Here is a 14,700-nt window from a genome sequence, read left to right as displayed (position 1 = left end):
CACATTTTCAACATGTCCCCAATGAAGTTCATCAACGCCTGTTTGCAGTTAGGGTGTCCATTTAATTATCATTTAACACAGCCACAATGCTGACCACTTATATTACAGTAAGTCTAAAATAATTCTGGTCCTCATGAGCATCCAAGAGTAGCTTCCAGCACACCACGTGCCCCAAGGACTTGCTTCGAATGCTTTGATATTGAAAAAAGTCATTTCCACAAGTCACTTTATAAAAAAAGAAGAAGAAGACTGGAGGCTGTTGTTTGAAGCACAACCTGTATGCCAACATGAGGCAGGGAGTTAACCACAGTTTGATTACATGGATCCCTCCCACGACGAACAGTGTCCATAATTTTCAGATATGTAGATTTTGCTTTTCCATATACTTGGCACATGTACCTAGGAAAGATAGCTTGCCAATTTTGCAAAACTGCTCCCCATTACCTTTGTTAAGGTGCTTCAGAATGTTCAGTGGGCTAAAGGAACTTTGGTGTAGAATCCCTTAACTACATCCATTTAAGATCAAATAACAGTCTGATTTCATATTCAGAATGGTGTCCTAAATTTCAAGACAGGCAGAGTATAAATATCAGCTGAAAGAAAGAAATTAATATATTTAGATTTCCGTATTTAATGTGCTGCATTCTGTTCACTCGTCCAACTAGGTACTTGAGTACAGTTTGGTAGTGCCTGTTCTTGTGAGTGGACAACTGCTTACTTGTTACGCCTACAGAGAATCATTCTTGGATTTATTACCCAACATATATAGAAAAAGAAATTCCCAAGATTGAAATGCAAGAGGAAGCAGTGGGTGGGTGTATAGTACTTGTCTCGCATGTGTTGGGGAATGACCCATGTGGTGCAGGATTGGGAGCATGGTTACAGTGTTGGCATAGGAATGGATGAGGTTATTTCTTAAGTTGGATGGACCATGAAATAATACTAGAGTAAGATATCCCTTACCTCAAGATACCTCATAGGCTATCAGTCTTAGCAGAGGATGTAGTCAATGGTAGTTCTAATATCATTGTCGGCCTCTTTAGCTTACATGGTGACAGATAATTCCACTGCTGTGTAATGATGAATGTTGTTGTTGTTGTGGTCTTCAGTCCTGAGACTGGTTTGATGCAGCTCTCCATGCTACTCTATCCTGTGCAAGCTTCTTCATCTCCCAGTACCTACTGCAACCTACATCCTTCTGAATCTGCTTAGTGTATTCATCTCTTGGTCTCCCCCTACAATTTTTACCCTCCACGCTGCCCTCCAATACTAAATTGGTGATCTTGATGCCTCAGAACATGTCCTACCAACCGATCCCTTCTTCTGGTCAAGTTGTGCCACAAACTTCTCTTCTCCCCAATCCTATTCAATACTTCCTCATTAGTTATGTGATTTACCCATCTAATCTTCAGCATTCTTCTGTAGCACCACATTTCGAAAGCTTCTATTCTCTTCTTGTCCAAACTATTTACCGTCCATGTTTCACTTGCATACATGGCTACACTCCATACAAATACTTTCAGAAATGACTTCCTGACACTTAAATCTATACTCGATGTTAACAAATTTCTCTTCTTCAGAAACGCTTTCCTTGCCATTGCCAGTCTACATTTTATATCCTCTCTACTTCGACCATCATCAGTTATTTTGCTCCTCAAATAGCAAAACTCCTTTACTACTTTACGTGTCTCATTTCCTAATCTAATACCCTCAACATCACCCGACTTAATTTGACTACATTCCATTATCCTCGTTTTGCTTTTCTTGATGTTCATCTTATATCCTCCCTTCAAGACACCATCCATTCCGTTCAACTGCTCTTCCAAGTCCTTTGCTGTCTCTGACAGAATTAAAATGTCACTGGCGAACCTCAAAGTTTTTATTTCTTCTCCATGGATTTTAATACCTACTCCGTACTTTTCTTTTGTTTCTTTTACTGCTTGCTCAATATACAGATCGAATAACATCGGGGATAGGCTTAAACCCTGTCTCACTCCCTTCCCAACCACTGCTTCCCTTTCATACCCCTTGACTCTTATAACTGCCATCTGGTTTCTGTTCAAATTGTAAATAGCCTTTAGCTCCTTGTATTTTACCCGTGCCACCTTCGGAATTTGAAAGAGATTATTCCAATTAACATTGTCAAAAGCTTTCTCTCTAAGTCTACAAATGATAGAAACGTAGGTTTGCCTTTCCTTAATTTTTCTTCTAAGATAAGTCGTAAGGTCCATATTGCCTCACGTGTTCCAACATTTCTACTGAATCCAAACTGATCTTCCCCGAGGTCGGCTTCTACCAGTTTTTCCATTCGTCTGTAAAGAATTCGCATTAGTATTTTGCAGCTGTGACTTATTAAACTGATTGTTCGGTAATTTTCACATCTGTCAACACCTGCTTTCTTTGGGATTGGAATTATTATATTCTTCTTGAAGTCTGAGGGTATTTCGCCTATTTCATACATCTTGCTCACCAGATGGTAGAGTTTTGTCAGGACTGGCTCTCCCAAGGCCGTCAGTATTTCCAATGGAATGTTGTCTACTCTGCGGGCCTTGTTTCGACTCAGGTCTTTCAGTGCTCTGTCAAACTCTTCACGCAGTATCGTATCTCCCATTTCATCTTCATCTACATCCTCTTCCATTTCCATAATATTGTCATCAAGTACATCGCCCTTGTATATACCCTCTATATACTCCTTCCACCTTTCTGCTTTCCCTTCTTTGCTTAGAACTGGGTTCCCATCTGAGCTCCTGATATTCATACAAGTGGTTCTCTTATCTCCAAAGGTCTCTTTTAATTTTCCTGTAGGCAGTATCTATCTTACCCCTAGTGAGATAAGCCTCTACATCCTTACATTTGTCCTCTAGCCATCCCTGCTTAGCCAATTTGCACTTCCTGTCGATCTCATTTTTGAGATGTTTGTATTCCTTTTTGCCTGCTTCATTTAATGCATTTTTATATTTTCTCCTTTCATCAATTAAATTCAATATTTCTTCTGTTACCCAAGGATTTCTACTAGCCCTTGTCTTTTTACCTACTTGATCCTCTGCTGCCTTCACTACTTTATCCCTCAAAGCTACCCATTCTTCTTCTACTGTATTTCTTTCCCCCATTCCTGTCAATTGTTCCCTTATGCTCTCCCTGAAACTCTGTACAACCTCTGGTTCTTTCAGTTTATCCAGGTCCCATCTCCTTAAATTCCCACCTTTTTGCAGTTTCTTCAGTTTTAATCTACAGGTCATAACCGACAGATTGTGGTCAGAGTCCACATCTGCCCCTGGAAATGTCTTACAATTTAAAACCTGGTTCCTAAATCTCTTGTCTTACCATTATATAATATATCTGATACCTTTTAGTATATCCAGGGTTCTTCCATGTATACAACCTTCTATCATGATTCTTAAACCAAGTGTTAGCTATGATTAAGTTGTGCTCTGTGCAAAATTCTACCAGGCGGCTTCCTCTCATTTCTTAGCCCCAATCCTTATTCACCTACTACGTTTCCTTCTCTCCCTTTTCCTACACTCAAATTCCAGTCACCCATGACTATTAAATTTTTGTCTCCCTTCACTATCTGAATAATTTCTTTTATTTCATAGCATATAGCTAAGGTAGAATATTCCAAATTTTTAGGTATGTCCATTGATGAGAGATTAAACTGGAAGAAACACATTGATGATCTGCTGAAACGTTTGAGTTCAGCTACTTATGCAATAAGGGTCATTGCAAATTTTGGTGATAAACATCTTAGTAAATTAGCTTACTACGCCTATTTTCACTCATTGCTTTCATATGGCATCATATTTTGGGGTAATTCATCACTGAGGAATAAAGTATTTATTGCACAAAAGCGTGTAATCAGAATAATAGCTGGAGTCCACCCAAGATCATCCTGCAGACATTTATTTAAGGATCTAGGGATATTCACAGTAGCTTCTCAGTATATATACTCTCTTATGAAATTTGTGATTAACAACCAAACCCAATTCAAAAGTAATAGCAGTGTGCATAACTACAATACTAGGAGAAAGGACGATCTTCACTATTCAAGATTAAATCTAACTTTGGCACAGAAAGGGGTGAATTATACTGGCACTAAAGTCTTCGGTCACTTACCAAATAGTATCAAAAGTCTGACAGATAACCAACAAGTATTTAAGAAGAAATTAAAAGAATTTCTGAATGACAACTCCTTCTACTCCATAGAGGAATTTTTAGATATAAATTAAGAAAAAAAAATATTAAAAAATAAAAAAAATAAAAAAATAAAAATAAAAAATAAAGAAAAATAAAAAAACACACAAAAGAATAAAGTTGTCATATTAACTTAAGTATGTTGTTAAATTAACCTAATTATGTCATGTATTGGAAAATTCGACTCGTTCCACATCATTACGAAATATCGTATTCATGATCCAAGGAACTAGGATTAATCTAATCTAATCTAATCTAATCTAATACATTTCTTCAATTTCTTCGTCATCTGCAGAGCTAGTTGGCATATAAACTTGTACTACTGTAGTAGGTGTGGGCTTCGTATCTATCTTGGCCACAATAATGCGTTCACTATGCTTGTTTGTAGTAGCTTACCCGCGTTCCTATTTTCCTATTCATTATTAAACCTACTCCTGCATTACCCCTATTTGATTTTGTATTTATAACCCTGTACTCACCTGACCAAAAGTCTTGTTCCTCCTGCCACCGAACTTCACTAATTCCCACTATATCCAACTTTAACCTATCCATTTCCCTTTTTAAATTTTCTAACCTACCAGCCCGATTAAGGGATCTGACATTCCACACTCCAATCCGTAGAACGCCAGTTTTGTTTCTCCTGATAACGACATCCTCTTGAGTAGTCCGCGCCCGGAGATCCGAATGGGGGACTATTTTACCTCCGGAATATTTTAGCCAAGAGGACGCAATCATCATTTAATCATACAGAAAAGCTGCACGCCCTCAGGAAAAATTACGGCCGTAGTTTCCCCTTGCTTTCAGCCATTCGCAGTACCAGCACAGCAATGCCGTTTTGGTTAGTGTTACAAGGCCAGATCAGTCAATCATCCAGACTGTTGGCCCTGCAACTACTGAAAAGGCTGCTGCCCCTCTTCAGGAACTACACGTTTGTCTTGCCTCTCAACAGATACCCCTCCGTTGTGGTTGTACCTACGGTACGGCTATCTGTATCGCTGAGGCACGCAAGCCTCCCCACCAACGGCAAGGTCCATGGTTCATGGTCCATGGTACATACCATGATGAATACTTAGTCCATATCAGGTGCCACACAGCTTTAAGAGGGAATGCTGAAAAGAAATGCCTCCAAATTTTTTAATATGAGAACTCCTACAGCTTTTTCAATAAAGCAAATGTTATTAACATTCTATATCTTTATTTTTATTTCTACATGTTTGCAGCCCTCTGCTGCAAAAGGGTTCCTATTTGTAGACATAAAATGGTGGTGTGTAGCGTAACTTACGTTGGTATGTGGAAAACGGCATTCCATAACCTAGTTTCAAATTCGAAGAGTTCATCCGCACATGGAGCCCCCTCTTCTTCAACATGATACACCCAGACCACAAATGAGTGCCACAACATCTGCAACAACCTGTTACCTTGGGTTCACTGTCACCAGTCATCCTCCACAAAGTCCCAACTTGGCCCCATCCAATTTTCATCTGTTTCCAAAACTTAAAGAATACCAACGAGGACATCACTTTGAGAGTGATCTACATCTACATCCATACTCCGCAAGCCACCTGACAGTGTGTGGCAGGGGTACCCTGAGTACCTCCCTTCTATTCGAGTCTCATATTGTTCGTGGAAAGAAAGATTGTCGGTATGCCTCTGTGTGGGCTCTAATTTCTCTGATTTTATCCCCATGGTCTCTTTGTGAGATATACGTAGGAGGGAGCAATATACTGCTTGACTCCTCGGTGAAGGTATTTTCTCGAAACTTCAACAAAAGCCCGTACCGAGCTACTGAGCGTCTCTCCTGCACAGTCTTCCACTGGAGTTTATCTATCATCTCCGTAACGCTTTCGCGATTACTAAATGATCCTGTAATGAAACGTGCTGCTCTCCGTTGGATCTTCTCTATCTCTTCTATCAACCTTGTCTGATACGGATCCCACACCAGTGAGCAGTATTCAAGCAGAGGGCGAACGAGTGTACTGTAACCTACTTCCTTTGTTTTCGGACTGCATTTTCTTAGCGTTCTTCCAATGAATCTCAGTCATCTGCTTTACTGAAGATTAATTTTATATGGTCATTCCATTTTAAATCACTCCTAATGCCTACTCACAGATAATTTATGGAATTAACTGCTTCCAGTTGCTGACCTTCTATATTGAAGCAAAATGATATAGAACCTTTCTTTCTATGTATTCACAGCACATTACACTTGTCTACATTGAGATTCAATTGCCATACCCTGCACCATGCGTCAATTCGTTGCAGATCCTCCTGTATTTCAGTACAATTTTCCTTTGTTGCAACCTCTCGATATACTACAGCATCATCCACAAAAAGCCTCAATGAACTTCCGATGTTATCCACAAGGTCATTGAATGTATTGTGAATAGCAGTGGTCCTACAACACTCCCCTGCAGGCACACCTGAATCACTCTAACTTCAGACGACTTCTCTCCATTGAGAATGGCATGCTGTGTTCTGTTATCTAGGAACTCTTCAATCCAGTCACACAATTGGTCTGATAGTCCATATGCTCTTACTGTGTTCATTAAACGACTATGGGAAACTGTATCAAACGCCTTGCGGAAGTCAAGAAACACGGCATCTACCTGGGAACCTGTGTCTATGGACCTCCGAGTCTCATGGACGAATAGCGCAAGCCGGGTTTCACACAATTGTCTTTTTTGAAACCCATGCTGAGTCCTACAGAGTAGAACGCCCCTTCTTGAAAACGGGGATAACCTGCACCCCTTTTCCTATCTATTGGAATGCTATGCTCTTCTAGAGACCTACGGTACACCGCTGCAAGAAGGGGGGCAAGTTCCTTCACGTACGCTGTGTAAAATCGAACTGGTATCCCATCAGGTCCAGCGACCTTCCCTCTTTTGAGCGATTTTAATTGTTTTTCTATCCCTCTGTCATCTATTTCGATATCTACCATTTTGTCACCTGAGCGACAATGTAGAGAAGGAACTATAGTGCAGTCTTCCTCTGTGAAACAGCTTTGGAAAAAGACATTTAGTATTTCGGCCTTTAGTCTGTCATCCTCTGTTTCAGTACCATTTTGGTCAGTGTCTGGACATTTTGTTTTGTTTCACCTACCGCTTTGACACAAGACCAAAATTTCTTAGGATTTTCTGCCAGGTCAGGACATAGAACTTTACTTTCGAATTCGTTGAATGCCTCTCGCATAGCCCTCCACACACTACATTTCACTTTGTGTAATTTTTGTTTGTCTGCAAGGCTTTGGCTATGTTTAGGTCTACTCTGAAGTTCCCTTTGCTTCCGTAGCAGTTTTCTAACTCTGTTGTTGTTCCACAGTGGCGCTTTTCCATCTCTCACGATCTTGTTTGGCACATACTTATGTAATGCATATTGTACGTTGGTTTTGAACTTTGTCCACTGATCCTCAACACTATCTGTACTCGAGATAAAACTTTTGTGTTGAGCTGTCAAGTAATCTGAACTCTGCTTTTTGTCACTTTTGCTAAACAAAAAACTCTTCCTACCTTTTTTAATATTTCTATTTACGGCTGAAATCACTGATGCTGTAAATGTTTTATGATCACAATCATACATGACATTGTGGCTCCGTCAACAAAGCCAACCATTTTGCAGAAACTGTATAAACAAACTTGCCTCTCGTTGAAAGAAATGTGTTCGGTGCCAGAGTGACTATGTTGAGAAAGAAATATGTAGACATGAAGAAAAAGATTTAGAATGTTAATAATGTTTGTTTCATTTAAGAAGCTTTGGGAGTTTTGACATGAATCTGAGGGCATTGCTTTTCAGCATGCCCTTGTATTCACTCATATTCCAAATGAAGGCGATTAGCACAAATGCATGACTGGTTACATCGAAACCTCATTATTTTAATGCACAATTTCAGTGTTTACAATTTACATTATATAATGTTCCTCCAGATATGCATCCATGTCTGAAGGAATATACACTGCTTGATGATCCACTGCTTCTCTTCAAATATTACAAAATTTCATTCACAATTTGTGAATCTAAATTAACTATTTACTATTTGATTGTGACATAAGAAAATTTGTGTGCAAGAGTTGACACATGGGGGTTTGGGTCGGTCTGGGAGACACGCATGCATAGCCGGCGAGGTTAGGGCAAATGATAGTAATAAGTGGGGAATTGGATTCTCAAGTCCACGTCTGGCACAGATTTTAATGTCACCATTAAATAGTACAGTTGAAGTAAATTTTGGTTCACAATTTGCTAATAAAATTTCATACTATTTAGATGGAATCCTTGTGAACTTTTATCAGTTATGAACCTGTACACGTCACACCATCTGCTTTTGTCAAAAATTAAAATTTATTAGTACATCATGACTGGCTAGTTTTCGCCTTAGAGGCCATTTTGATGTCCACACTAACTCATTACATTCTTGTGGGTGCATTTACTGTCATGTTTACACTCTCATTGATACTGAAATCTACAACAGAATTGTGTGAGCAACCTATGCATCTGTACTTCCTGCTAAACAACCATTCCATTAATCTTTAAGGATTTTGCATTTGTGGAGCAATCCTTTGTGGAATACAAAAATACAACCAAAGCTCAGAGAACCTGAATGAGTGATATAAAAGGCTGCAAAATGATAAAAAAAACTGAAGGCCCTCATCAGATCTCACTGACTCCACACATATATATGTTCCATGCAGACAGAGAACTTGCATAACATTTATGCATATTTTACATTGCCCTGCTCCCAACACTGCACCCCACAGGTCATTCTGTTATACAGACCCAAATGACATACACTCATCTGTCACCTCCTACTGCTACACAATCACAGATCTTCCATGTCCAAAGTGATGTAGGGGGTCACTGGTAGGGTCTGTGCTCTAACTGCTATGTTTCAGACAGCTAACTAGATGTTCACCTAAATGAATGACTGGTCTCTATATTCTGCTATGCCGTTCCTGACCACGCTCCGCACCACAATATATCTTTCAGAGCTGCTTCAGCATGAGCACAATTCAGACATGCCCTTCTCCTCAAATAACGAATACCTATAGTCAGCACGCCATTCTCTCCCACAATCCCCCTATACTAATACGAGTCTTCTTCATTGACTGGCCACCATCTCGCCACCATCCGCCACTTAAAATTTTCCTACTCGCCCCACATGTTTTCCCCCTACCTGCTACCTCACTCTTTCTCCCCACCATTGTTCTGACATCCAAGTATCAATGGTCAGTTGCTGTGTATGAGTGTGGTCCCATAAGTACCCAACCCAACAAAGAAAACACAATTTAAAAAAAAAAAAAAAAAAAAGTATTTATTTTTCAACATATACACTTTTTCCAGTGACATTCAACAAGTTCGATACCCTTTTTGTAATGAGAACTGTCTAACTATTCAAAATAGCCATTAACTGCCGACATCACATCTTCATTCGTTTAAAATCTTCGACAACCAAGCCATTTTTTCAAGTTTGGGAGCAGAAAATAATCCGAGGGAGCTAAATCTGGCGAATAGGGTGCATGAGGTAGCAATCAAACTTTAATTCATTAATTTTGGCCATTGCAATAATGGACTATTGAGCTGGTGCATTGTCCCGAAGAAACAACACTTTCTTCTCGGCCAAATGTGGCCGATTTTGCTTCTTAATTTCCTCACCCAAACATTGCAATAAGTTTGCATAATACGTACCGTTGATAGTTTTCCATTTTCAAGGTAGTCAATAAAAATTATCCCACATGCATCCCAAAAAACCGACACCATGACTCTGCCTCCGGATGAAACGGTCTTCACCTTCTTTGGAGCTGGTTCTCCAATTTGTGTCCATTGTTTTGATTGTTCTTTTGTCTCAGGAGTGAAATGGTGGACCCTTGTTTCATCCATAGTTATAAACCGGCACAAAAAAATCAGCTTTGTTGCTGCGAGACTTCACTAAACACTCAACTGAAACATCTTCATGACACTGTTTTTGCTCGAGTGTGAGCAAAGATGACACAAATCTTGCACACAGTTTTCTCATATCCAAATTTTCAGATAATGTGTGCTGTACTGCACTTTTTGAAATGCCTACTGTGTGTGCTAGCTCGTGCACCATCTGTTGACGATCATCCTTTATGGATTTTCTTCATTATTTCTGGAGTCGTCACCTCATTTGGTTGACCACTGTGATGCTCATCTCGGCAGCTCATACGGCCTCATTTAAACTCAGTTACCCAATTTTTTACTGTTGTCAATGAAGAAATAGACTCTCCCAAAGTAGAATCTAGGTCAGTTTTAATATTATATATAAACAAAGATGCTGTAACTTGCCAAACGAGAAAGCGCTGGTAGATAGACACAATAAAAAACACACAAACACACACACATACACAAATTTCAAGCTTTCGCAATCCAAGGTTGCTTCATCAGGAAAGAGGGAAGGAGAGGGAAAGACGAAAGGATTTGGGTTTTAAGGGAGAGGGTAAGGAGTCATTCCAATCCCGGGAGCGGACAGCGGAGGGAGCGCACAGCGGGCGGAGGGTATTTAAATCGGCCGCCGCCGCGACCGAACCCAGTTCCCTCTGAGCAGCCATAGTGTACGGATCTCCGTGCCGGCACGTTCACAGGAACTCAGTCCGTTAGTTCACCTGATGATGGCGATATGTATGATCGCCGAAATATTGTGCCCGTTGGACACTGTAGACCGGCAGTACACCCATGGATATTTTGAATTCAACATGTCTTGAGTTATGCTCAGATTTCTACTGGGTCTTGTCATTTTGCCTATTTGACTTTTTGCTGCTTTCAATTTTCATCTCTCAAAGTTACCCATTCATCTTCTATTGTATTCCTTTCTCCTATTTCAGTCAATTGTAGCCAAATGTTCAATTTGAAAAATCTTGAAACTCTGTGTTCCTTCATTTTATCCTGGACACATCTCCCAAATTTCCTGTTTTTTTATGAAACAATGGTAACTACAGGTCAAAATAAGGAAAAGATACATGTAAGGAAAAGATACATTGCTACTTACCGTGAAGATGACGCATTATGTTGCACACCAAACTTCTACCAAAATGTGTGAAAAGACACTAAACATCCCCCCCCCCCTCTCTCTCTCTCTCTAGAAAGGATTTGATAATAATTGCAAAATAAATCATTCCTTACTTGTAAGTTTCATCTTTTCGTGAGGACGTTTAAGCAGTGTTGGACACTCTTTCTTTACAGAACTGTTCAAAATTTTTCCATTCTACTTTTGTAACCAGAAACATTGCATCATGCTGAAGGATCTTTTTTGATTAAGTCAGTGGTGACAGAAAATCTCCTGAAGAATGCTCTGCTATCAAGTGTTAAAAAAGATGACAAACTTCATGTTTGTAAAGGAAGAAAAATTCTTTGCTATTTGTCCCTTTCTAGCTGACATTTCATCTTTCTCTTGTTCAGCTTCATCTGCTTGTGACATAACTTACGCCATATTTGCCTTAATTATTGTTGGTTCGTCATCATCATCATCATCATCATCATCATCATCATCATCATCATCATCATCATCAATTAGGACAGGGACATATATTCAGGAACTGTGTACCAAGGATTGTTGGGAAATCTTTCACAGCCACCTTACTGATTTGCAGTTTAATATTATGATAATTTATCTTCTAATCCATAGGGAAGACATGAAGCATGAAGGTATGCAGCTGGTTTGCAATAATGGTTGGATAGTCCACAACTGTCATCATACCTCTGATTACTACCACACGTCTCATGGAAGCCCAGGTGAATTTCCTCATACAAAAGCGGTGTCCCCTGCATTCTGGCACTGTCAAGTTTCGAGCAGCCATTTCCCCAATGGAAATTATAACACTGTGTTTTTATTGCTTCTGCTGACAGAAGCCTGGGCTTATACATATATTCAAGCAAGAAAAATACACAATGCTTCTGAAAGGATTAATCTGTCCTTCAGGTAAAAATAGATCTTGCCCACTGAGTCTGAATGCTGCCTCGTGCCATAGCAGACACATGACATGGTAAGGAAAGTATATCACTGGTGCAGAGATGAATGGGGAATCAATCTAGTGGCCATAAAGACCACATAGGGGAAATCTATAGACAGAAGCAATTTTGATGGGGGTGGAGGGGGGGGGAGGGGGGGAGGGGGGTCATTGTTACGGCCTCGTGCTTGGAAATTAGCATCTTGAAAATGGCTGTTCCTGTGCTATTGTCAGCAACATCTATGGAAAGTGGCTGAAGAACAGTGAAACCCCAAGTATGCAACATGGTGTTGAACATCCATCTCTCATAACAGAACATGGAGGCTGGATGTTTTCCCATTCTAAACAGCAATGCAGAAAGTGATCTGTGACAGGTCTGACAACAGAATACAATGCTTGTGCAGGAACAAGTGTTTTGAAGCACTTCATTCAGTGCACATTATTGAACAGACTGTACATGTTCCCATGCTGACCCAAAGACATCAAGAGTTATGCTTCCAGTGTGAAGGGTTAGATGATCAACATTTCTTGTTACACTGGATGATCCGTCATCCTGGTGAATGGTTGCTCGAAACTTGACTGTGCCAGAAAGCAGGCTGGAAGGGACACCACTACAGTATGAGGAAATTCACCTGGGCTTCCATGAGACCTTCGGTAGTAATCAGTGCTACGATGACAGTTGTGGACTATTTGACCATTATTGCCAACCAGCTGCATACCTTCATGGTTAATGTCTTCCCCAGTGGTAGCAGTACCTTCCAGTAGGTTAGCTGTCTGCCATGTCATAAGGCCAGAATTGTGCTATAATGGAGTGAGGCTTATGATAGTGAACTCAGGTCAATGTGTTGGCCATCAAACTCACTGGATCTGAACCGACCTGAACAAATCTGGGAAACTACCAGCTCATAATTTTTGGGAATTGTGTGACCTGTGAGTAGACATCTAGAGTCACACACCTCCAGAAACCTACTATGCACTTGTCAAATCTATACCAAACAGAATCATTGCTGTATTGCATTCCAAAGTCGGACCAATGCACTATTAAGCAGGCAGTCTTAATGTTTTGGCATGATGTACAAGTTTTCGTATACTAAATAATATCCTGTTCTTCGGACTGCCACCAGTTAACACTAAAGGTTAGAGTTGTTTCTGCATGGAAAGGTAGTGTTCGTGAATGGTAAAATAAAAATTGACAGGAATTTCATTCCTACCAGTCACATAGTCATTATCCAGGTTTCTCTAAATCTTGGAAAACAGCATGTCTCAAACAGCAAGTCAAAACAGCTCCTGGAATCTAACTAAAATATGTGATGACAGTAAGAAAGCTGAACAGATCATGATTGAACATTTTTTCTACGTCTGAAAAGGTACTATTTTGTTGAACTGTGTAGTTTGCTGTCATATCACAATATACTGCCTAAATTTGCACTTCCCTTCTCCACTGTTTGGTAAACAACCATGGTCTTTTCTACTGAAGGTATTAGGATTTAAGGGAATCCCAGTAATTGCTACTTCCCTTGAGAAGCTAGTATTATTGTGTGTATCAAATTTTTCAGTAACTGTGAATGCTGTGAGTAGCTTTCCATTACAGTGCAACACTACTACTTAACAGTAATTTAGATTAAAATCATCTATTTTATTATGCGCCAAACTGACAAGTAGAGAAACACTGTTTCATCTCTTCATAAGTCCTTTTCCTATGAAAAGGTTCCACTGGAATGGGCTTCAGTAATCTTTCATCTGTTTTAGGTTTTTTTTTAGCTACATAAATCATTGAGGCCTGTTCTCCTTTCTGATGTAGTAGCATCAGAAAAGTTATCCTCTTCTCTCTCTCATTTGTTCCAAAACACCATAGTAAACTGTGTCAAAGAGGTGATTTATCTTTCGCACAAAAGGATCTTTTCTTTCCCTTTTCCTTGTCTGCAGTTCTAGTCAAAGGTTTCTGTAATATTTCCTTTAATGATAGTTTGAGTAATTTATCAACACTAGGGCTATCTCTCTTTGAATAATTTATCAACACCTGAGGTATTTCTCTGGTAGGAATTCATGATTTTTGCATCACCAATACTGTGCTTTCACTTGCTATACGTTTCACAACTCAGATTGTAGAACAAAATGCTAAGACTTGCTGCTTCGAAGATAGTTTGGTGAGCTGGAACTGGACTTATTTAAGGGCAAGTGACTTACCCTGTTCCAGCGTATTGACAAGCAACGGCACAAAGATGAAGAATGCAAGAGCAGAGAAGGCTGTGAGACAACGTCAGCCAATAGCCCACTGACTAGGACCGCACCAAGACTGGAGCAGCCTCTATACGAAGAGAATATAAGCGCCGCTCCTGCCAGCCTCGGCCAGACAGTAAAAGACGCACACTAGAAGACCTGGGCCAGAAGAGCCGTCATCCTAACTGTTATGCCAAGACAAGTGCCTTATATTAACTGCTTGTATGGACATTGCCTATAGTGAAGGATATTATTTGTATGTCGCCCATCGCTTGCGACAACTTCTTGGAAATCAAAGTTAGGTATTGTCAATCTACTTCATTGTAATAAAAATCAT

The sequence above is a fragment of the Schistocerca cancellata genome, chromosome 5 (genome assembly GCF_023864275.1).
Source record: "Schistocerca cancellata isolate TAMUIC-IGC-003103 chromosome 5, iqSchCanc2.1, whole genome shotgun sequence".
Taxonomy (NCBI): domain Eukaryota; kingdom Metazoa; phylum Arthropoda; class Insecta; order Orthoptera; family Acrididae; genus Schistocerca; species Schistocerca cancellata.
This window is presented reverse-complemented; position numbering follows the sequence as displayed.